We start from the raw sequence: 26100 nt of genomic DNA, 5'->3' as shown, positions 1-26100 counted from the left end.
GTGCTGCAGGCTGCAACTTTCACACTCTGAGACTAAATCCCTTTCGCATCGTCCAGGTCCTGGGGAGAGACATTTATTTAAAAGTAGCTGAAATGAAGCACAGAAACAAACTGTAAGTGATTTTTGGCATTACAAGTGCAGTGACTGTAAAGCAGTGGCTCGGCTCCATACTTTAATAGGCTTTAACGTATCAATTATAGTGCTGAGTAGTAATTAGGGCAATACAGCAAAATGCAGAGTGACCTCTAAACTGTTCCAAAGTTGTGGGAACTGGTGGGAAGGGGGATTTGGGAGCAGACTGAATTCTGGTAATCATACCACAGGGTACAAAAGAGAAAATGTGACTATTAATAGTTGAATTTAGTTTCAGCAACTCAGGCAAGCCTTGTGGGAAGAAGGTGAATCTTCCCAAAGCATGAAGGTAAGTAAATGGGCTGAGTAGTGGATAACACTTCTGGGACCACAAGCAGCAGTGTGCTGGTCCTGCCAGCCTGCCCACTCCATCACATGAAATGTGTCTAAAAGCCCTGCACCACTCAACTCTGCTCAGCTGCTCAGGAGCCTCTTGGGAGGAGGGTGAAAGCTGAGAGCTGGGGAATTCTGCTTCTCATTTCAGCATGGCCTAACGACACCCCCAAAAATTCCATGGTACAAAGGGATGCTGGGCCTCCAGATAGGCTCCTTCCACCCTGCACTCAGCTGGTGAAAATGCACTCATCCTGGCTTAGAGAGGGTAATCCAAAAATTTTGGAGGACAGAGGCGCTGCACCCCCTTCATGATAATAATAATAATGTTAAGAGTGATACAAACCACAAAATTACAAGTTTTCTTCTCTTAATGGTTGTTTTCTGCTCAAATTGCCCTGGAGACAGAGTGAAATGTCCGGTGGTACTGTGTATGTTTAGTTGTAGGGATGGCAACCTATATCCATGTGTGCCCTGAAAGAGGCAAGACCCAAACTCTTGTTTTCAGGGTGGAATCAGAGCCCTGAAACACTTCTCCAATGTTTGTAGCCAGTGATCAGTTCTAAGCTAAAGAAATATTTATTTTAAAGCGTAAACTGAGCAGTGTGATTTTTTTTTTTTGCCCAGGATATTCCTCTTGATGTTACTATTTTGATATGCCTAAGTTCATTGATATAAATAGGGTGCAGTTGTCATCACATTTAACTATAAAAAGCCCTCCTCAGCTGACAGCATAGGTATCATAAAGTCACATCACCCCCTACTAAGCAATTTTCACTAGAGCCATATGCAAGCCTCTGAATGACAATCCTGCCTTTCTGGCCTTGGCTGGCATATAATTTAGGAGCAAGGGAAGAAGCAAAGATTTGTAGGCTTGACACAGAGCACCAATGAATCATATACTTGAAAACTTTATCCACCATAGCTGAAAACAAAAATCACATACAAGCCAAAAATGCAAAGTGGGCCCCCTGGATGTTACATGGCTTGGCTCACCTCCAGGAGGCTTCAGCAATCTTCTAGCATGGTTGGAAAAGTGCCAACAAGTGTCCTTCATGAGGGTGGAGGGAATGAAACGCTCACAAGAGCTAATTTCTTCATGTGAGATCTCACAGAGAGAAGTGGCTGTACTATCCTCGTGAAAAGCGAGATGAAAGTTTATCCCATTTTAGGACTCGGTCTTGTCTGTCCAGCAAAGTACTTATATGGGCCCCATACTGTCCTGCCTGAGCCAGTCGTGGTCTTTAACACATTCATTTTTGTGGGTAGGAAGGGGTGATATTTGTGCTTCAGCTGGTGAAGGCATGAATGGGAATGCAGTGTTACACTCCACACCGAGAGAATGGAAATTAGCATTGCTTGTCTCAGCAGCAGAGCAAGTCAGGAGGAGCTTTACTTGAGTGTATCTGAGCATAAAAAAAGTAAAGGAGAGGAGAGTCAGTCTGAGCGAAGGTAGGGAGAACTGCCAAGACTCAACTGGATAAGTAACACGTAGTAAAGGCTTAGAGTCACCTTGCCAGACAAATATTTGCCTTTCACTTTGAATGAAGACCAAATCATGTTCTAACTAGTAGGACCAAGAAATTCCACACATTTTAGTAAGTTGAGTGTCCTGCAGGAACTCCCATGGTAAGTGTATGAGGGCAGACTTTGGGGCTTTGCTGGACAGACAGGAGGAAAAAAAATAACTCAGGAAGATATTTCAGTGTAGGAAAAAGATCAGAGGGAAAGCTGGGAAGTGAGTGGAAAAAAGCTTTGTAAATGAGTGTGGCTAAATACACCACTGTACTCGGTGGATAGACTTCATATTTAGCAATGGTCAGAGGGGTGGAATCCAGGACCTGAAGAGGTCAAAATCTCTGGAGAAACACTGGAGACAAACTGTCTCCTCCCTAAATCAGATTATCTCTGATAAGTATATTATGGTAAGAATTAAAATCCAGAGTAAAGACCACTGGACATTTCCAGTAATTTTTAACAACCACGTAGGCTTCCTTCTCCTGTTCAGTGAACCAAATGCAGAAGATGATGACAGACAAAGGACAGCAGTAGAATTGTTCTTTTTGTGACAGATGTGACCTTGGTGTCATTATTTAAGGACTAGGCTTACAGGCAAGACTCATTGTTCTCAGGCCATTTGCTCTGTCTGCTGTAATAGCCTAAGTTGTAATAGTTGGAAAAAACTGATTTTATCAACTGTTACTAGGTTGTTACTAGGTGAGTAGCTCTGGTTGGACTTACATGCATCTAACTCAGTTTTAATGAAAATACAAAAAATAAGGGAGGAAGGCTGAGATGGACCAGCTACTTGATCACTGGGCTATGCAAGAGCAGAATTCAGACATTGGTGTGATCCCTGTTAGTGTAGACTACTCCTCTAGTATTTTTTTTTTTAAACTTTAAAATGAGCCAGAAATGACACCTTCACAATTTCCCTAGGGAAACCTGGGATCCAGAGCTCTTTGCGTTCAGTAGGAATCTTTCCACTGACTTTGATGTCCTTTGGACTAGACCTTATATTTCCATGGTATTTCTGGGATGTGTGTCTGAAATTCACTTGCTTTTCCTCAAGCTTTCTCATGCATCATTCTGGCCAGGACAGTTACTGCCATAAATACAGCCTGGTGCACAGTTAAGAGTTCTTCAGTTTTTAGTCAGGAGCAAAGACTGTCTGATAGTCTGTCTAATTTTCCTTTCCAGCTTCATCCCATTACAGCTCCCTATATCCCCTTGGGCCGCTGTGACTCCTCTCCATTCTAGCACCTGTGCAGTCATGTTTTGTGACCTTGTATCATGTATGTAAACATGAAAAACTTAATTAAAATGAACAAATATATCAAATTGTTTCACAATATACAATCTAAGTACTCATGTACCCTTCAAAGGCATATCCAAACCACCGGAATAACGCACTGTTTAGCAACTATTAATTAAATGATGTTTATACAGTGCTTTGAACATGTAAAGTGATGAGAGTTTCCAAGCATATCACAAACATCGTTATCACTGTTATACAAAAGTCAGGAATGTGCCGAATTTCTGTGAATCCCTCCCAATTACCAAAGATTTTGTGAGCTGGAGAGAATCAGCCATGGCAAACTAACAGATAGCCTTTCTTCCAGCTGGGCTGTCCTTTTGTCTCCAGAAAATGGTAAAAAGTGTAACTTCTTTTACCCATCTTGTTTATTTAAGCCCATTTGTCAAAGCCTACCACAGAATGGTTATTGTAGCTTGCAGAAATCCTTCCGGGTCAGAAAGTCCTTTGGAAATCTCAGATCCAACTGCTCTCCCTTCCCATTCCCCCCTTTTAAGTCCTGAAAGTCTGTCAAAGTCTGGGCTGAATTCCTGAAACCAGTTGGAGTGTAGCTCTTCTTTTGTTCCCCGCTGCCAACCGCAGAAAGCTGCGTTCACCGGGTTTTGTAGTCACCAGCTTTAAAATCCCTAAGTGCCACAGCTTCCTTTGAATGGCCAGATGCAAAGCAACACTTTAAACCTAGGAATGACTTTACAGAGCTTTTCATTTGCCGTGTTGGATGGACTGCTGTGCTGTCTCTGATTTCAGGGAGGAATGCCTTAAGCAGCCTGTCTGTTTCTTCAGACTATGAGAGGTAAGGCTAAAACTTGCAAAATAACATCCAGAAAGCCCAGATCATTCTCTAATATAGAAACACTACGTTCATCCTTGAGGTTTGAAGGCTAAAATATAGTTCTATCCGTTTAATTAATTCAGCTTAAAGGGATGTCTTCCGTTTTTAAGTTATGAACATTTAAACATGGTTTAAATGGAGAACTGCTTCAAGTGCTGTAGGGCTACTGAGTTTTACTGCACTTGAAGGTAGTAGATGTTTGGTTAATTTTTGTCCTCTTACTATTCACCAGTGAATTAAATTACTGTTCTGCTCATGGATAGAAGTACAATCCGGTTCATTAATCATTTTGAGATTTTTAAACCTGCACTAGTCTGTTACGACTTGTTCTTCATAAGGCTGAAAAATATTTCTTTCATCAGAATGGCTTAATGCCTATAAACATGTTCTAATTATGTTTTCTTGGAATTAATCAAGTTCATTATGTTAAGTTTGGGATCTACATCTGAAGTGAATCTGAATTGTGAGTGTCTGCCACATTCCCTTCGGACCTTAGTGATAAAAATATTGGTGTGGGATTTTCAGAAGTACTTGCTTTTGGCCTAATCCTTTTCCTCTCAAAGTCAATTGAGTTTTACCCTTCCTTCTGCAGTGTGGATTTTGGTCAAATATGAGCACTTCTCAAAACCTTATAGTTTTGCAAATTTTTCAAACCATTTAAGACAAAAAGTCTACACAAGCTGTCATTTAGAATGAACTATAGTTATCCCTGCTTGGTTGGTGTTTGTTTCTTTTCCCTAAAGTGGAGGCTTAGCAAACATTTGAGATGAGAAGTGATTAAGCTTCAGTGTAGTCTGCTATCAGAGATTTGGGGGTTTTAGATGAGAAAAATCTGTCAGATACCTAGAGAATCCCTTCCAGACTCAAAAAGTCAATGGGCTTATACAAAGAAGCCTCACTTGCATAGAAACTAAGACAATCTTTTTGATTAAAAGCCCTCTGAGAGGGTGATCTTTATCTCATTAGTTCAACCACAGTTGTTTCCATTACAGCTTATTCACAAGGACCAGATCTTGAGGTCCTTCACTCAGAGTTTGGTCAGGTCAAAGAAAGCTTTTTCCTGAGTAATGGCGTCAGGATATGGCCATTCACAGGTTCCTGATCTTCCTATTGAGGGTAAATGAAATCCTACTTCAATGTTAAGGATTGCCCAAAAGGGAAGGGTTGAAAATGAAGGGAGAAACTCTAGGCCCACCAACCCATCATCAGTGTTGTCAAATTCCATATTTTAGCAAGCACAGCTTTATTACATGGTCAGGCAATGTCCAGAAACACACCACCCACCAATTCAAAAGTTTCTTACCCTTGGTTCTATTTGGTTCAAGTGCTATGGAGTCAGCAGTGGAAATGATGCAAGGGGGTGCAATTCTGAGAAGTCAAGGAGCCAAAAAAGTTAATTTCCCACAGACAGTTGTGCCTATCAACATTTATGAATCTTGATAATTGCATTCCAGTAGCTCTGAGGGCCCCTCACTGAGATCAGTGCCTGCCACTGTAGCAGGTACATGGGATGGGTTTCCTCTCCCTTTGCTGTCTCAGAATTGGCTGTCTGGTTGCAGGTGGGTGTTTCGGCTCCAATTGTAACCTGTGGAGTTATACCTGCTTCCAGAAGCCAACTCACCATATCAGACCCATAACTGAGGTGTGATGAATCACCCTCTGGCTGTTCTTACCTCTCTCGATTGATGACAGGAAAAGCCCAGATGGGTAGGCAACTCTGTGTTAAGAAGCTGAAATTGGATGAGATGGATCCCACCCAGGTTGCTCACACATCTCTAATTGCAGTGTCAAAAGATCTTGCATATACTTAAGAATATATATATTTAAAATAGCCAGCTCAGGCACAGGGTGGGCAACGGGATGTGGAAGGCAGGTTTTGGGACCTGGCCTGAATTGAGCAGATGTTGTTGTAGACCACACTGGGAATGTCCAACTGACCTTCCTCAAAGTCAACATGACCATGTCACCATAAAGCTGTGCAGCTTGTGGAGCTGTGGGGGCTCCAGGGGGGAGTAGGACAGCAAAGGGTGAGGGAAGGAGTAAAAAACTCACATATGTGGACGTGACAGTGGCAGCAGTTCCAAATCTCTTGGCTTTGCCTGACAGTGTCAAGACAGTTGCAACCACACCTAAGAACTCCCAGGACGAAAACTCTTGTCTTGATCTTCCCAACGCCAGCTTCTAAGTGGCTTGGCTGCAAACAGGTTCTGTAGCTGATGCATAATTAAAAAGCCATTTTCATTCATTTCACTGGCAGTGCCCAGATCTCTCCAATGTCCATTTGTTACAGACTATCACCGATAGACCATTAGACTTGGCCCTGGGCTGTACTTCTGTGCCTGGCTTTTGATTAAGCACATGTGTTTTGCCTGTCAATAATTACAAGGAATTGAGTCCTGGCTCTTTTATTCTGGGAACTGCCCTGCTGCTGGAAAAAATCTAACAGAACCGTGCTGGTGCAGGGTGTTCAAGACTGTGACACTGCTTGGCATGAGAGATAGCTACTTCTGACAAGCTGAATGCTAATTTTTATTGAAGGTAACAGTACAATGGGAAATTAGTCTCTACACTTCACTTAGGTAAGAAATTAGGAAGAAAGCCACCAGCAATCGCTGTTTCAACATTATAAACTTTGCTTTACAACATGCTGCTGAACCAGAGGAAGCCCTTTGATTATTAGAAATCCATGTGGATTGCTGATCACTGGGGAAAATATGTTATTTTTTCCCTCCACGCAGAGACAAATACACATTTCTTTGTGGGGAGCTGAAGCAGTAATTATCTTAGCCATTGCAATGCGGCAGTGCAGTAAGCCTGGGCCAGTGATCCAAGATTTTAATCAATCAGTGGAAATACCTTCTACGGAAGGAAAGAAGTTTAAAGGAGCAGAAGACACCGTGGAGCTTGACAGCTGTACCTGACCCCAAGTCCTTTGGAATCAGTGACCATGGGTTGACCTGTGTGTTGCTGTGTGTGGCTGCTCAGTGCAGCTCCAGCACCCGGGTTTTTGCTTGGGTGCCCAACAAAACCCAGGAATACTTATCCAAATTCTGCCAGTCTAAGGCCTAAACATTTATTTTACTTTGCACTTTGATAATTTATAATGTATATTCATATCTCGTCTGGCAGGTGTCCAGATACATGAGATGAGCTTAGAAAATGCAGAAAATAAATACAGGGTGCAAAATATGGGACTTATTTTACTTCAGCTTCTGGCTTGTTAAAAACATTGCTCAGGTTTTCCTTCATAGGCACGAGGAGTTAAAAACTTACAATTTCTTCTATTTTAAGGAAAAGCTCTGAACCTCATGCAGACACTTGTCTCCAGGGAGACCATTTAAGAAAAACAAAATACCAAGAAATGAGGGACAATTCAAAAGAGTTAGAAGCAATGCATTAGTGTTAGAAATATTGATTGGTTTTTTTGGAATTTAATTTTCTGCTCAGCACTCCAAAGGCCTTAGGTACTGAAAGGTGCTCTATTACTCATTTTATCTATAAAGCTCTCCCCCTTACCACATCCTGTAAAAGCACTCAGGGTGTTGTATGGTAATTAAAAGGTGATATTAATATTTCCTGACATGCACTATAAAACATCTTCAATCAGCTTCCTGTAAGTATCACATACATAAGGAAAGAAAAGGAATATAGCATAAACACAGAAAGAAAATGATTGTGAAGGTGGTTCTGTATCAGACTTTGCAAAGATTCCTCTGACTTTCTGCTTGAGTGTCCTTTTTTTCCCCACAAAAAGTAGTAAATCATCTTGGTTTCCCTGTCTGCTCTGTCTCTTGGACCAAGACAGCTAAAATCCCCAGATACTGATGTTTTTCAGGCTTGTTTCCCATTTGGAGCCTTGTGGGCAAATTACTCTGTCATACAAAGATTTTCTGTAAGAAAATAGAGGAATTTATTCCTCAGAGTTCAGATTTCTCCAGCCTTTGTGCTGTCCCAACCAGCGGCACCAGAGACACCTGATTTGAAGTGCTGTGGTAAATTTTTGTGCTTCTTGTTGTGATGTTTTGTAATGTGGGCTGTAGGCAAGGTGACCTGCCAGATGTTTGCATCACTTGTCCTTCCTGCAAAAGAGAGAGAGAGAGAGATGTCTCTCAGAGCAGTGCTTTATATGGAGAGTATGGTTATAAAATAAGGTCCCAAACTCAAACTGCTAAAACATCCATTCTCGTGGAAAGCTCCTAATGTTGTGTAGTGCAATTGAAAGGTTTGTTTTTGGTTTTTTTGCCGTGGGATTTGAATTTCTGCATTTAATTTGGGTTTTCTGCTTGTCTTGTTGCCCCTTCGAAATTTTTCTCCCTACACTGAGTTTGGTATCTGCAACCTCCTTTCCCCAAGCCCCTTCCACGTGACCTGCATGACATCTGTCTGTCAGCAATTTGTAGGCAGAATGATGCCAACATTAGTAAAATAACCGCTAGGAAAGACATTTCAGCTTAACAGACCCAGGACAGGTTTGGGCACAGATAGAGGTGTATGAAAACCTGAACCACACATAAAAATACAGACCCACCCTGAGCTGATGTTTCTGCCTCATACTTCAGGACATCATTAAGATCTCACTTTTATCAACATGAAGAGGAACAGGGTACTTAGAAAGTGTGGGATATAATTCAGAGTATTTTATAGACATGGATGTTGTCTCACTGTGCTAACTTTACAACATCAAGCCAATTTCTTCTAATGCAGTGCAACCAACACTCATTTATTGCAGGAGAAGCTTGCTTTAAATTTAAATTCGGGGGTTTATTTAAGTGCTGAAACTGTTACAGGATTTTTTACATACCAAAGTTCAAAAGAACAGCCATAGGGATGGACACACACATCAGTTCAGTGTGAATGTGGCAGTCATTGGCACAAAAAGCTTCAGAGTGATGTGAGGGATACAAACAGGGGCTACTGTGAGGTTACTTGCACTCCCTCATCATTTTCTTGTGGGTTGCATCTTGATTTTTAGCCATTAGAAACTGATTCAAGCCCTAAAGAAGGATGCTGAGTAATCACACCATGATTTTCCCTCTTAGTATTATTTTTGTCACTCTCTGGATATCCTCAGAAATATTCAGCCTCTTTTTTTGATACTGTTAAGCCCTCTGTGACTTCCTGTGGTGGTGACGTCCATAAATTCATTGCACCTGGATTTAAGCTATGTTCCTTTTTATTGTTTTTGGTTTTGTTGCTTTTCCATTGCATTGAATGTCACCTTGTTCTTCTGTGGCAGCAGCACCTGCTCTGGGAATTTCACAGATATCAGAGATACCCGTTAAGGGCTCTTTCTAATCCTTCCAGTCTCTTTTATTCATCTGGGAGTTTCAGCCACCCCTTGAACATTGTCTTCCCTCCCTCCACCCTTCCCCAAAACCCTCTTTCTTCCAAGCTCAATGCTGTGCATTAGTTTCTGCTCTGCCATGCTTTGTTGTGTCAAGCCCAACTCCATGCCCAGCAGTTCAGCAAAGCACTTTAGGCCCATGGTAATCTTTAAACTCAGAACATGCTGAAGAGCTCCACTTAACAGAGATCAGATCATTCATGTGCTTAAAGATAAGCATTTGCCTAAGTACTTTGCTGAATTCAGGCCTAAACACACACATTAGATTCATCACCTAGGACCCTTGACAAATTTTACCACAAAGGTGCCTATCTCTCTCCATTGACTATAAAGGGAGTCTAGATGACTAGTTTAAACTAGATAGCTAATCTTTAGACAGCTAAAATTAGGTGAGAGGGATCCCACCCTCTGTATCTATCAATGGTGTCAGGCACTGATCTCTGTTGGGGGCCCTCTGTACTCCTGTGAGGCAATTAAAGAGAACCAAAAATGGTGATGGGCTCCAAAGCTGGTGAGGAGGGAATTTCTGGCTCCCTCCCTCCAGCAGAACAGCACCCAGGTGCAGTAGGTCAGGAAGTTAATGGTTTATTTCATTCTCAGACCTGAATTCTGCCCTGCAACAACACTGGGCAGTTCTTAAATGATCCCTTGGCAAAGATGAGATTTTGAAGTCCATGTGCTTTAAAGTGAGCCACGTGGCTGCCCTGCTGAAAAATTCCTCAGAAAACCTTCAGCCTTGACCCAGTGGTTCAAAGTTACAGAGATTGAGCTGAAACGTGACTTTAATGTTATCTAAGCTTTTTGTTTCAGTTTTGATCATTAAACTCGGGGTTGCCACATAGTCAGGAGTGATATTGGGTTTCTGCCAGACCTGCCAGTGGCACGAACACATGAGCCATTACGTACACAGTAACTCAAGAGTGTTGTAAATGCTGATGTGTCTGCAGGGTTGCCTTGTCTATAATGTAAAATGTGAGAGCTCTCAGCTGCATACTAAAACAGTGCCTATGTGAAACAGCATGGTTTTGCAATGACCAAGATTTGCACCTCAAAACCCAGGCTGAGGGTCCAGAGTAGCTGACAGAAGGGTTGCACCCAGATTTGCCCTCCTTGGCTATAGGATGATACACTACAAAGTGTAGTAAACAAGACATGGTATGTGACTCCCTACCTGGCTTCTTCATTTTGGCTGATTATCAAGTGCCTTGGAAGTTTTAGTAGCCCAAGCCTTGATTACCAAGTCCTGACTTTGCCTAGCATGGTCTGCTTGACCACAAACAGAAGAGATTAATTTCAGTGTAAAAAAAAGGGATATTTCTGAAGATATTCCCATTTTTCTGCTGAGTCACTCTACTAGGAGTGACATATCTCATTAAACTTCCAATGCTGTGTCACAGCTTTAGGTCAGTTCCTTCACCCGGGGCAGCTCACCAGCTTGCTTTCGGGCGGGACCATGACTCTGTGGTCTATGGCCAGGCACACAAACAAAACCAGGGCTTTGCAGCCTTGTGCAGAGGGCCAAAGCCAAACACAAATCCATCTGACCTGCAAGGTGCAGAGGAGCCTGCCCTTGCTGCATGGCAGCTTCAGTCCTCAGTGTGGCCTGTGTGGAAATACTCTGTCATTGGGAGTTCACCAAACTTTGTTTTCTCTTCCTTTTTCCCCCTTCCCTTCACTCAGTCCCTCCCTTCTCTATGCCTCTGTTGCTTTGTATTCACTTTCCACATCAGCCCTCCAAACAGGAGCCTTTCTTCTGTGAGCAATGTTGGCATCATGAATCTAGAGATGATGCTCTTCACCCTGCTCATCCTGGGCAGAAGGACCTCCCTACAATCTTCTCCAACTGGTTACCCACAGCAGAACAGAACAGCACAATCAGCCTGGATCTGAGACAGCATTTTGACTTCCAATAAATGTTGCTCTTCTTACGTGATACTCAGTGTTCCCTAAGTAAATGTCACTAATAATAATGGCAATCCTTGGAGTGGAAAGACTTGGGGTTTCCACCGTGAAATGGTTCATTTAAAAATAAAAAATGAATCAGAAACTCACACTTCTCGAAGCCAAGAACATTATGTTGGCACTGACGCATCAGAAGGGAATTAGAAAAGTCTCTCCTGGGCTGCAGTGCTTCCTGGCTGATCTGCAGGATTCCTGTGTGTTCCCCACTGGGACCTGCCCCAGACACAGGCAGGGTAATTCGACAGTGGAGGATCAGATCACTTGGTCTGTGCCCTAGGAAAGAAAAGCTTGTGTCCTGACAACATATTTGAGCAGCACAGTCTGGGCAATACATTGAGGCATTAAGCTGTGCAAGAAATGGAATGTTATAATTACTCAGATTTGAGGGGAAAAAAAAAATAAGATTGGGAAGAGTTCCCCCCCCCCCCTTTCTTCTCCCCCCAAAGCATGTCATTTCTTAGCTGTGCCTCTGAAGTGTTAGTTTGCTTTTGGCATTTTTCCCCTTTATCTAAACCTCTCAAATAAGCCCTAATGACAGCATGAGTTGCATGTTACTTCATGTACTGCCTTGCAAAGCACTGGAATTCCTTAGGTGTCTTAAATTATGGGCTCTTTTATGACAAATGACTTATATTCTGCCTGATATTTACTAAAATACTGTGAACAACACATATATTGGATAGAGTTCATATCACAATTACATAGGCAGTCATTAGTCTAGTCACAGATAAAGCGTTGTGTTTTATTGAAAATGGACTTAACAGTCTAATAAACTCTCACATGGGACAAATACAATGAGAATGTTGGTAGATCTGTATGTCACAACCAGAAAAACTAACTACATAAACTCTTACCAAAGCTTTACTCGTAATATAAGCTCCTTCATTCACCTGAATGAAAGAATTTTTGATAATAAGTTATTAAAATTTCCTTTGATTTTTCTACTTGGATCTTTTTTCTTATTTCATGGAAAAGTCTGACAAACCTTTTTCCAGCATATTTTCATTGGGTTGGGATCAGGATTTATTAGAAATAATACAAAGAAAAAAAAAGCTAATCTCAGGGAATTTTTGTTCCTGGGAAAAAGCAAAAAGATCTGAGGAGTTTCAGTTAAACAACAGCTATTATGGGGCCATTTCTCCCCTGGCCTATAATAGGTTTTGTCATTTAAACTTTTGGAAACTGGGAAAGCAGGAATATTTCTCTACTGCAATAGAAATTTATATCTACTTTGCACATGTCTAAATGAGCACAGGAGGGATGCAGTGGTGGGAATCTGGACTGTGGATCTGCACAGTCTGGACCACTAAGCTTTTTCACTGATTCCCAGAGTGAGGAATGATTGCTCTGACATTTTTCCCTCCTTTCAGTACTGAAATTCTTATGAGAAATCCAAAGCTGCTGTTTTTGGCAGGTATGAACAGTATGGTTTTTGGTACCTTACTTAAAAATGTAATCTTTTTTTTTTTAAATTGCCACAACAGCTTTATAGTCCTCAACACTTCTAAAATGTTTCAAGCACTAAAAAATAACCCTGTAAACTAATGAAGAGTGCCCTTAGTACAACATCCTACTCTCCACAAAAGCAGAGTCACACAGAATATTAAGCCCTAAGAGATCATACACTTAACACTTTCACTGATACAAAGCCAAATTCTGCTCTCATTTGAACTACATAAAATTTAGGCCAGTGGACATGAAAAATATCCCAAACCTGTAGTGTTCATGCAAATGAAAATAAGTCATAATACACGAGAGATCTTTGCAAGTGTGGGCACTACTTCTTGACCTCTTCTTTTTGAGTTTGTTCCTAATTCAGTAACATTGAACATGACTTTAACTGTATGGAGCTGCCAGCCCTAAGAACTTAGGTCAGGAAAAGTGCTATGTTTTGGGGGTTTTTTTGGTTTTGGTTTGTGGTTGTTTTTTTTTATTCTGGATCTTTGTATTTATTCCAAATAAACCAATTGGACTTAAACACATCATTTGAATGGAAGCAATTTCTTGTGCACTGTGCTGCGCTGATTTGGGCTAAATGGGAATCTCAGAAGCTTGTCAGTTGTGGATATTGACATTTTCCGAGGTATTTGTAGGTGAGCTTTTATTAACAGCTCTGTCCTTCAGTAAAGGTTAATAAATCACCGTTGGATTTGCAGGCACTCTCAGAATAGATAGGAAGCCAATTGGGCTCTGAAAGATTACTCCTCTGTTTGTTTAGCCACTGGCTCTTTGCTTGTAACTGATAGGTTTAAGAGCTGGGAACGCTGCATTTCCCTCTATGCTTTAGTTGACTTGTTAGAGATAGTTGTTTGTGTTTGATAAACGAGAGGATGATGAGGCACTGGCTAAATGTGAGGGGTTTTTTTTTTTTTTTTTATCTCCAAAGGTTAGAGATGGGAATTCCTCAAGTAGGCAAAGCCACTGGCTTCTGGCAATGAGTAACTGTTTTGTCTTGGATGCAACCTGAGCTCATTAGTGCTCTCTCTCCCCTTCACACATGCACACACACCCTCTTGGGTCAGCTCCAGACCTGCTTGATGGCTCAGGGGGAGCCAAACTGCTGCTTCTCTTCACTTGGCTCAGAAGTCTCAAAGTGTGTAAAATGCACGTGTGTATCAGTGAAACCCCAGCTGCCTGAGAACACACTTGATTGCACTGGAAAATGTGCAAAATTGCAAATGGAAATGTGTTAAATGTGCAAAGAGTGGAAAATGTGGGGAAAGTGGGGGAGCCTCTCTGAGGGAGCCACTGCAGTTTAGAGAAGTGTCAAAATGGACCAGGCAAATTTAGGGGCCATATTTGTGTTCATGTGGGGGAAACACAGGACCAGTTACATGCAGTTTGCTGCAGCACTAAACAGAGAATAGGTATTGGACATAAATAGCTGTGTGCACTTGGCTCCAATGTCCTGACCACCTGTATGGAGGTTCATGTGTGGATACCCAACAAAATAAATTGTACAGACAAATCATTAGAAGAAGTAAATACCCCTGGTTTTTCTGAAAGTCTGTAGCTAAGTGCACCTGTCAGGAAACATCTCAGTTTTAAAATCCTATTGCAAATGCTGAGATTCTAAGCAAGATCTCTCTGCTCTCTTCTTGCAGATTTATATTCATGGTGTCCCTTAGCCAAGGTGACCACGGGCATTCACGATGGTCTGGATGGTTCTCAGGGGTGTCATCCAACCTTAGCTGTTCCCTTGATTCTACAATCCTGTCCTTGGACGTTGCTGTAGTGCAAGATGGTTTGAATTTGCAAGTTGTCTTCAGTTTGGCTTTTCTGCCTTACACAAAGGTTATTTTTGATAAGTGCATAATCTAAAAATAATTATTTGAATGTAGTGATTAAAAGTGGGTCAAAGAGGCCGGGATGTGAATTGTACCATGGGAGTGTTTGGAGCTTGCACATTAGCTGGTAGCTCCCAAAAGGCCCTTTGAATAAATAGACAGTAACTGCAAAAAGATCGATGGTTTGGCAATCAAAGTGGCCAGTGATCAAAAGTTGCCCCCTTACTGGAGGAAAGGAATGGGTTGAGTGATGCTGGGCTGCCTGAATTGTAAATTATCTTAATGAAGAGTAAACGTGTAGTGTGAAAAATGAAATAAAACAGCTTTTTTTCCCCTTAGGCTTTCAAAAAAAAAGATTATTTCCCTGGTGAAAGCAGATGTTTAATTGCCCAAGACCAGAAGCAGAATAACACATGGCTGGTCTACCTGTGTGTGTTACAGCTGCGTGTGCTGCATGCTAAACCTGCTCTGTTACAGCTGCAAACAGCGTCTGTTCTCACGGTAACTGTGAACGGTGTCATAGTGTCTAAAAATCAGACCCACCTGGTACAGTGGGGGAACAGGGAAGCAAATGTAATTCTTGCCATTATTATGAATACCTGCATAAAAAGAGTGGGAGCAAGCCCAGTACAATGCCAAAGGTTCCTTCTGTTCCTGAGTACAGCGCAATAGCCCCAGAGCAGTTTTTTGAAACCTCTTTCCAGTCCTGCCACTGCTCCATGAGCCTTTGGTTGGTCTGCCTGGAGGCTGAGGGTCCACACTCAGCCTGGGCTGCATTTCAGCTCCCTGGAGCTGTTGCACCACCAGGAACCTCCCACGGGATTGTAGGACTGTGGAGCAGCACTGACAAAGTCACAAGGTGTGTTGGAGCAGTGGAAGGAGAAGGCACTTCTTTAAGACTAGTAGCATGGTCAGAGCTCAGAAAATCATAAATTGGTTAAAATTTGTGTTAGCAGTTTGTTGTTGGGTTAATCTGACAGCTGAGCTGCAATCCCTCCTGTTGTGTTTGCAACGGGCAATGCGAGACAGAGCTGGCACAGCACTTCCCAAGGCAGGACTTCCATGACAAATATATTCCACCTTTATTTCTTCTGTGTCTCTCAGGGCAGGGAAGGGAGGAGAAATCACTTCACTCTTGGTGCAGCTGGCAATAATGTTACAAGAAGCAGAGGGACATGTTGGCACCCTGTGTGACTCTTGCAGGGACCAAGCCAGTAAAGATTAACACCTGTTTCCAACAACCACATTCTTGACTAGCAACTTCCTTCCACAAAGCTAACTTAATTTTTTCCTCTCTCTTTTTGTTTTGTTTCTAGCAGCACACAGTTTTGTTTACAGCAGAGGCTTGTGGTGTCCCATGTGCCCTGGTAAGTCTCTCAAGCAAGCAAGCAGTTATACTTACCCTTGGAAACTCTAGGACACTTGGAAGAGGTAGGACACTTGGGATGTCACCATGACACATGGTTTGTGAAATGGGAAATCTGAACTTCAGGTCCAACATACAGACAACTCCCCCAAGCCTCCAATTTAGGAAAAAAAAAAATACTTTTGAATGTGTTTGATAGATAAGCTGGCTATTTTTATTTGAAAATTGCGTCCAGCTTGCTGGGTCTGAACCCTAGGGAGAGCTCCAGGAGAAAGGCAGTAGGAAGAGGGGGGAAAAAAAAGCAACACAAGGGCTTGTGAAAGTCACAAATGAGGGAAAATATGTAACATTCACTTATTTCTGGTTGCAGAGCTTATTTCTGTTAATGCACAGTCCCCACAATAGCTGGTTGCCACGATACAGGGCAGTTACCAGAGAAGGTGCAGAGTAAGGAGGTGAATAGGTACTCCAGGGAAGTATAAGCTTTTTATGGTTTTTCAGCATCTCACCTCCTAAAGTCTTTCTCTTTGCACTGCCACTGATGGATGGAATTGAAACTCCCTGCAGAAGTGAGATGTCACTGGCATTGCTTTGGCACTCAGCTCGATAACTGCCCTCCCAACTCCCCTGGGATCAATAGTGATAATTAATATTGAGATGAATACAAGTAGCACCAGGCCTGCTGGAGAGATGTAGGTGTTATAAAGAGTGTCTGCTTCTGCAGGAACTTGGCAGGGTGGTGATGGAAAGGACATGGTGATGGGAAGGGAGAAATACCTTCAGGACCTAATGGAAGCATTGCCCTGCCATGCTTTATTGACAGGCACATTGTTTCTGGAACAATAGGATGCTTTGGCTGGCATCCTACTAGACTTATTCCTATGATCCCACCATGTATCAATCAAAATAGCTCTGCAGACTGATTTCTTTTCCTCTTCCTCTGTGATGATGATAGCTGGGCCCTGTCAAATAAGCATGGAGAAACCCCAAATGCTCCAGCCCTGTGTGTACAGAAAGAACAAATATTTCTCTTATCAGTGGAGCAGGGGAAGGGTAGTGCAAGGATATTTTGCTGACAAACTCAACTCATTGTGCAATTAACTGGCATAGCCTGACACCTTGTATTCATTTGCATACGTTTAAATGAATTAGGCAAGTCCTAATGCCAAAGTTGTCACCCAGACATTTGTATTTATACAAACACACCCACCTTGGCTAAAAAGGTCATAACTTTCAGCATGGACTTTGTCTCTCTTTCACTTGATTACACCTATCTCCTCACATAGAGAGTTTTAAATTATTTATAGAAGATGCTCGATCCTTATAATATTTCTAAGTGAAGCATAAAATCAAGTATTGTCTCACATATTTTGAAACACACAAGCTCCATTACTGTTTTATAATTGCTAATTAACAGATAAATGTTTCATACTCCCACATTTTTTATCCTCCAGATACAGCAAAGCAAACAGATTAAGAGAGGAAACCTGAGGACTGCAATATCTGTTTTATGATAAGAGCATTTAGTAACTTAATCCCTACTATGCTCAGCTCTCAAAAACAATGTACTGGTGGTTATGTGATACAGAATAATGAACCAACACAGAGCTACATTTGTGTTGTTCCCTGGTTAGAGTGGGAACTGAGACTTAGACTGTTAGTTTGTTGTTTTTGGTTTTGTTTTTTTTTTTTTTCCCCAGGCTTGCTGCTGGTTTAAATGACTTGTCTAAGGCTGTAGAATAATTTCAACCATTTTATAAGTGTTGTGCTATAAAATGGAGAAAATACATAAACCCCTCTCAGATGTGCACCCTTGTGTATCATTGCATGGGGGCGTCACCGTTATTAGACTAACAAAACAACCTAATGCAAATGTCTAGTATAAAAAGTAATGACAATTAGCAGTAACACAGGATGGCAAATAATCATCTTCAGGTGGCAAATGCAGGAAACCTGAGAAGTACCGAGAGGGGAGTGGGACTTCTTCAGTTGCTTCTTAGGACTAATTACCTAATAAACCCAGGATGTGATTGTGTGATACTGAGTCATAGATTCAACATGAGACGCTGTGCTACATTAGAAGATGAAGTAAAAAGGTATTTTGAGTTTCTCTGGCCAGGAGTAAATCTCTTATCTAAAAACCCCACATACATTATGGTTTCAGATATCTGCATTTTTCTGGCCTAATTCCTGATTATTGCAGAGGAGGTATTTGTTTAGCATGGGACTCTTCCCAAAGCACCACCATTTAAATTCTCCAGCTTGCAGCAACACACTTTCTATTTTGGCAAGATGAATCTTCTGGTATCTGCATACCTCTCCTGTTCCTTCCTTCCTGTAATTAAGGGTAAATCTGCTCCAGGATCTGTTCTTTTGTAAAGCACCATTTTTAGAGCAATACATCATTGGCAAGTCATGACACTAACAGATCCTTGGAGAAGGTTGCCTCTCTAAAGAGATATAATATCACCTTGATCACTGCTAGACACCACTCAGTAAAGAGCTCCGTCAGTTGGTGAAGAAGCAAGAATAAACTAATTTTGGCTATGAGGATGCAGGTGGAACCTGCTTATCAATGAAGTAGCCCCAACAATTTATGTCTATTTTACCTTTTCCTATTTCCCCTCAACATTCCCAGTAACCTTATTTTGATTTTAGGGATTCAAGTTGAGCTAGATGGATAAATAATGTTGAGGTTTTTTCCCCCAGAAATATTTATTTGCATCTGAAAATTAGTCACTTCTATTTTTGCACTTCCTGTGCCTTTGCTTTCCACGGACATTGGGCTGATATTTTTATATTGACATGAGTGTTTGCAGAACGCAAACATCAGAAGGAGCTGGGTCTATGCCTCCTTTCATGGGACTGAGGAATCACTGTGTTTATATGCCATGGCTCTTAGTCTAAGCACTTGCTCATAAAGAGGTTTGTGAATTGGTTACTGATCTCAGGCCTGTAAAGCTGCAGATGAAAAGCCAATGGTTTCAGAAACTGCTGTTCCACAGACCAGTCTGGTCTCCAGATCTTGGAGAGGTGAAGATCAGCTGATCAAGGTGCTGAAAACAAATCATATGACAAAACTGACCCGTTTATCAGCACAGTGTAAAATATTGCCCAACAGTCAGAAGGCATTAAAGATATTCAAAATAGAACTGAAGAAAGTAACATAAATAAATGTGAAAAGATCCGCAGGTATGTTCATCATGTAATAGCATTTTTGGGGTGCTTTTCTGTGTTGTTGTGGGGGCAATCCAGAATAGCTAAATGAACATCCTCAAAGGTGGTTGCTTAAGGAGCTCAACCCCAGTGACAAAATTAGATGTCCAAAACTGGAGACTCTGAATGCTGTCAATCTCTTGGCAAACTTGGCCTTATCTTTAGTTACCCAGTACCCTCTTGAGGATGTAGATGCTGGAAAGTGAAACCACTCTCCCTGTCACAATGATACTTCCCCTTCTTACTAATACCCGGAAGGAAACCTGATGGATTAACACACTGGTTGTACTGTCAGGATGATTCACAGGATGATGTCCCCCCTGGCCCTGCCCTGTGCCTTGCTGCTCCATCAGCTGCACTGCCTTGCTGCCTGTCCATCCATCCATCCATCCATCCATCCATCCATCCATCCATCCACCCAGCAGTGTGAGCTGAGCCAGCCCTGGTGTGTTGTATTGTTCTCAGATGAGCTCAGAGCACGTTCGGAAGCAACACCCAGAGCTGGGATTTCCTCCGTGTCAGCACACGGAGGGGCTCTCCTCTGACTCATGGACTGGTCCCAAAAATAGCAGGTTCAGAATAGAAACCTTTGTGCCCTCTCTGTCCTGGAGAACAATGCCTCACACTTTTTTTCTCCCTAAGTATGAAATAAATCCCCTTTTTGCTTCCAACTTGGCAGTGTTAAGCTGGACGGGCTTGGTCCAGTGCTCAGAGCACCTGACTGTGTGCTCTCGAGGAGAGGAGTCAATCACTGGGACTTGTATTCTCTCATTCTCAGCAGGGATGTTATTTAGTTCATTCTGATCAGGACTTTCTGGTTTTTTGTCTGGGGACATGGAAACTTAAAATGGAAAGAGATTCAAGCAAAGACTTCTCTTCACAGCCTGTTTTTTTTTATATTTTTGCAGGGCCGTTATAAGGACCCAGACAGAACCACCAACGAATACAACAAGAAGGAAAAAGAATATTCATGAAGTGTAAGATCCTTCACACAACTGAAGTGCCTGTGGGGTTTTGGAGTGTTTGCTTACTTTCTGTTGTTATTTATAAAATGTCTAAATATCTGTCAAGCCCACCTGAGAAAGAGTAAGACCCTTCTATATATAACTGTGTTGTCAGTGCTTTACAAATCCAGTAGCTAAATCTCTGTGGGTTGGCAGCTGCTGGTGTTCCCTGTACCAACCCTATTCCTGTTGGGCTGCAAGGGAGTCCTCAGGGAACAACATCAGCAGTGGGACCCCAACCTGTCAGCCCTTCTGTTGCTGGCACCCATCACTCGTGCAGCCTGGCTCCTCTACAAGCTGGCAGCATTCTGATTTTGGGAACTGATCTGCTGGATTTTAGCCACTTACTGTCTGAAGGGCCTTATCCAAACTGCATCTCTTCAGCTGGAGACAAGACTGGGTTGCTGGGCTAAGCTATACACTCTCTAAGGGTTGGGTAGACAGTCTAACAATATCAGAAATAATTTTCACAGCTTCAGATGATTTTCAGAGCTTCATTTCTTCAGTTACTCTGAAAATCCTGGTCTTGCAACCCCATGTGGGAACACTTTCAGGGAGCCAGGTTGTTTCCTCAATGGAGATGGTGACTGTCACACAGAGAACTGAGAAACAGAGTAAACCAATAACAAGTAGTCCCAAACACCAGAGAAAAGCATTTTAATATATCACTCCCTGAGAAGTAGGAGAGATGAGATTCAGCTGGTCTGCTTTTTAGAGAGAAAATCCCAAACCTTCTCTAAAGTATGCGTTGAACTTTTGAAAGTCTTCCACTTCCCCCTCCTCCTTGCCCATCTCTACAATAAGTACAATTTTTAGACAAGGCAGGTCTTTGTGCTCCAAATTTAATACGTAGTTTTTGACCCATAGAGTGATAAGCTGGAAAATAATTGGCTGGATTTTCCCCAGTGTTGAAGAACGCCTTTCAGATTGACTTGGGAACTTGCCTATTCTCGTCTGCCCACCTGGCTTTCACTTTGATATCCCTCACATTATCATAACTTTTATTGTGTTTTCATGTCAGTCAAACCTTCTTCACTAAATTACTTTCATTTGTACATCCTCTCCTGCTATTTGGTCTCATCATCATCTAAGATTTAAGGTGAAAAAGTTTCTTCTATTTGACAGGGTGGGAGGTAGAAATTACTATGTGAGCAGTAAACTACAGGTTACGTAAATAATATGTCATTGTATATCACCCAGTGGAGCCTTAAATCAATTAATTAGTTTGTATAAAGCTTTTGCCTGCTTTTTAACTGCACCATATCCAAGTTGATTGCACATTTGCTCCAAGTTCGTTGTTTTGTTTTCTTTCTTTGTGTCATCAACTTTCAGGATTCTTATATAGTTACTCTGTGTGTGTTTCTAAAGACTGTTTTTCTTTCTTTGGAGGCTTGGTTTATGTTTTTTTCCCTCCACTTCTCAACACATCCCTAGCCTGAGGCAGAAGTGTGCATTTTGTTCACGAAAGGTAGACACAGAGATATTCTTCCCTCTACATGGAATGAAAGGCAAGCTGAGATATGCTGGATTAATGAAAAAGGTACTGAAAAGCAGCTGGTTGATTCAGAGCGAGCCATTCACTTGCTTTCATGCTGGTTCATAGCAAGAAGAAAAAAAATCTATAGACTGAAGTGTACTGTACAGATAATTTATCCTAATGCCAAAGATCCTACCACCCTTTTTACAGCCTAAGTTTTCTTTTACAGGCATGCCAGGAAAGGTTGCCTTTTGGTTGAAATTGAGGAGATTATGGTAACTCAGGTGAACCTTGTTTTGGAAGAGGACAGAGTTGATGGAATAATATATTTTTTTACAGTCTTTAGTGAAAAACTTAAGAAGTTACTAGTGTGGGGAAACAAGGAAGAGAAAGACATTTTATTACATTGTCAGTAACTGTCCATGCTGAAATGCTGGTCTAGCCTGACTGCAAAGCCAAAACAGACATTGCTTTGATATGATGATTGATTTTATTATTCCAGCTGAGATTTTTTCTCTTTCATTTTTCTGCAGATCTCTGCTCAGTGAATCAGGAACTGTACAAAAGCCCTTTACAATGCAGACTTGATGTATAACAATATTAAGCAAGAAAATATTCAAACAGCCATGAAACAGCCATCAAAAGTGCTGTTCCTTGTTTCAATCCCTGCAAGAAATCAAAACCTTTCAAGCAGAGCCAGATTTTAACGAAGGGTGGCTGTTTAAAGCAGAGTTGCCAAAAGCCTTGGCTGTGCCTGGACTTTTATTTTAAGTATTTGTACCATTAAATATTAATATAGGTCAAATAACTGATCCCCCTGAGCAGATGAAATCTGCACAATGAAAACAAACACACTGTAAAACATGAGCCAACGTTACCCACAATGTTACTGCATAAATATGCAAATATAGACCCCGATTTCCCTGAACAAGTTTTCTTATTGATGTTATGGGAGAATGAGAAGGAAAATATAAAAATTAAATAATAGTCACAGCACTGAAACTTTTAAGAGCTGATTCAAGACTCATTGACTCAAGGGAGCTTTGCCTCTACTACCTTAAAGAGCTGCAGTGCTGCAGAACCTGAAACACACCCAGGGAAATCACAACGTGGTGCCACACAGTCAAGGCAATGTCACATTTGACAGCAGATGTGTCCTTAAGGACATATTGCTGTAGGAATTAAAAAGAAAAATGTGGAGTGGATCTGTTCATTTTTTACTGCAAAATTTTACAACTCCCAAATTTTACAGGCTCCCAATTTTTGCAGCAGTCCTGTCTGCAGCTGTGCCCAGCCAGGCAGGCTCTGCACGTCGCCGTTGGAGCAGGAATTGGGGTTTTGCACCTTGGACAGCTGGGGATGATGAGAAATATGGGAGATCCTACAAGAAAGCGTGAGCTGTCTTAGGTCAGGGACCTTGGTGAGGTCCAGGCAAGATGTACTCTTTGTCCAGCTCATAGTTAACATTTTGAGGAATATTGATGAAGAGCATGAAGTAAAATTGAAAAGGAGGAGAAGTACATAGCAAGGATGGAAACTGAAGAGTCCATTGAATTGATCAGTCTGTATACAGCCTCTAATTCTATTCTAGAGGGGCAGCCATGGGAAGCCTTTGCCCTTGATCCTTTGATCTCCATTTGTCCCAATCTTCACAGCTGGCAGAAGCTGCAGTTGGGTTTGTGCATTCAGCAGCAGCCTGTGTGCTTGAGGCCTGGTTGCTCTGGGATGTGTGAGCACTTGGAAGTGCTTTGAGTTTGAACTGGATACGGCAGAAACTTAAAGAAGCTGTAAAAATACCCTGGGCCAACTTCTGATCCCTGTTATTTCTCAGCAAATTAGAAATAACTATTAAAATTATGGCACTGGCATTGCAAAGTTATACGTTAAAAATAATGAGTGAAGTTACAAGAACACTTAAAATAATAGTTTAAATTATGCTTAGTAATAATTTTTTTGTTTAATTCGATGTTTTAAAGTTTTCTTTTAAAAATTAGAAAGTGTGAATCCTGTCTAATCCTGTGCTTCCAGCAGCTGAAGAGTTAAGGATAATCCCGATACTGCAAAATTTAGAAACCTTCACACAGGGAAATATGGATTCCTGTAGCCAGAGTACTCTGACAACCCACACTACAGTGAATATAAAATCCAATTCCAAATTTTAAAAATTAACAGATCCATGACCTAAGCTGCTTTCTGCCATTTTTTTGCTTCCACCATGTTTGGGAACAAATTATACAGGAGGACATATATTTACTTTAAAGAGGTAGAAACTAGATTTTCAGCTTCCTACAATGCAGTTTTGAATTGCTCCCAGCCAGTAAATAAAATCAAATCCACAGAAATATTTCCTTCAGAAAGAGAAGTTTAGGTTTCTCCAAATATTTAAAATATTAAGTAGACATATTTCAAATATTAGATAAAAAAACACTGACATTAAAAAGCAATTATTTTATTCTGAAAATAAGTTCTAAAAAAAAAAATCTAAATGTTCAAGAAAAGTCTGTATGATAGGAACTTTCCATTTAATTTAATTTAATTTCTCATATAGTCTTTCCACTCTATTGAAATCTGTATTTGAAGAAATTTTCTAATTTCTTGCATTTTGAGTAAAAAATTTATTCAGGTTTTCTAATGATGTGCATCATTCTGGAGGCTGCTTCTTAAAATCTAACCCAAACAGTCCAAAATATTCACATTAGTGTGCTGATGTGAATGAGACAAAGCAAGCCTGGCTTAAACCCAAGTGCTCAGCCCTTCCAAAGCACACTGATTGGAGTCATAACCATCCAGCTAAATGGAAGCTGGTAATTAAAAATATGCAAAATGGTTTGGAAATAATGTGGATCTCTCTGAATGTGGATTTTGAATATGGGTGTCTCTCACATGGGTAAAGTGGATAATTGCCTGCCTATCCTGCTTCTATTCATTGCAAATAATTGAGTTGTTGTCAAACACTTCTAACACTGCCTATCATAATAAATATGAGAAGACAGAGGGGCTTTTTGAATAATCTCATTTTTGTGGCTGAGGAAGCTGTTTCTTTTGTACTTGCCTGGGGAATGGCATAGCAACAGGAAATGAGAGCAGCAGAAAGAATGGAGAAAGCACTGCAGACTTTGCTTTATTTCTTTATTTCATATCTCTAAATTGCATCTAAGACTCCAGTCCCACACCTGTGTTTCTCCAGGGACTTCTTTCATGCAAAAGCCCATGGTTTATGCATATTATAGGAGAGGTAGGATGAGCCTGGTGCATGGGGACAGCAGGGTGGGGACCAGGGATGCCAGACATACAAGGGGAGCTTTGCAGAGGTCCCCAGCTGAGGTGCCTGTAAATCATGGGGTGCTTGCCAGAGAAGTGGGGCATCTTTGGGTAATGATTGAACAAACACCTACACAGCACGATCAGGCTGCAAATTGTCACCAGTGTGACTGAAAGCCCATCAGGGTGCACAGAAAACCTGCTTGTACGTGGCAAACCAGCCTGACTGCGTGGAGGGGGTGTTGTTATCTCCAAGCAAGCTCATGTGCTGCTCTGGGCTTTGCTCTGATCCTTGGGTGCTGCAGAAGGACTCAGGTGACACTTTTCATTGCCGTGGCTCCCTTCTCTTACAGACCAGCATGGCTTTGCTTCTCAACAGCCTGTCCCAAAACACCTCCCTCTGCACATCCTTCCACCACAGTGCTGCTTCAGCAGCATTTCCTAAGCCCCATTTCCCACACTGTCACAGCTCTCCATATGCTGCTGCAATTCCCTTTCCCCCATCTCTTAATCTTTTCCTTCCTACAACAGGAGTATTCCCTGCTGGTTTCAACAATCCCCTTGCACTTTCCATCACAGTGCTGCTTTGGGGGGTGGTTATTGTGTTTTGCACACTTGGATTTCTGCACAGAGGGTGTGGGTTGGGTGGCTGGAGCACTGAAAACATGACAGTGACACTCCCAGAGAGCTGAAGAAGGCAGGTGGATTTTTTCACCTCTGTTTGAATCTTGCTGGCACACAGTGTGGGTGCACAACCCCATGTCTGCTCCCCAGAGAAACACTGACCTTCCCCCAGCTCTTTCTTATTCACGTTTGAATTTCAGTTTTGCTCTGAGGTGTCTCCTCTCCAGCCTCTCTCAGTCTCTTTCATACAGTTTCTGAAATAATAGTGCAGGCTGAGCCAAAGGAACAACCACAGAATCACTCTCACATCTCCATCCTCAAGGTTTTGCTGAGGATCAGGATCCTGCCTGGAGTATTTCTGGACACACAGTGATGAGTTTCTCAAAAATTCCCTTTCACCTTTAGAGCCCTGACATTTCTGCTCCCACCTTTAATATAAAGCAGAGC

At 41.7% G+C, this 26100-nt stretch overlaps 1 long non-coding RNA gene across 1 annotated transcript; it reads left to right on the top strand.

The window, feature by feature from the left end:
* On the top strand, positions 1–21641 carry LOC113953503. Its single transcript, XR_003529894.1, has 3 exons — positions 1–112; positions 16022–16072; positions 20196–21641. It is a non-coding gene; the product is annotated as an uncharacterized LOC113953503 (long non-coding RNA).
* The last annotated feature ends 4459 nt before the right edge of the window (positions 21642–26100 follow it).

Source organism: Corapipo altera, unplaced genomic scaffold (assembly GCF_003945725.1).
Source record: "Corapipo altera isolate COAL_440 unplaced genomic scaffold, ASM394572v1 104, whole genome shotgun sequence".
Taxonomy (NCBI): domain Eukaryota; kingdom Metazoa; phylum Chordata; class Aves; order Passeriformes; family Pipridae; genus Corapipo; species Corapipo altera.
The sequence above is the reverse complement of the archived record's forward strand: the minus strand, read 5'-3'. Positions and strand labels throughout refer to the sequence as shown.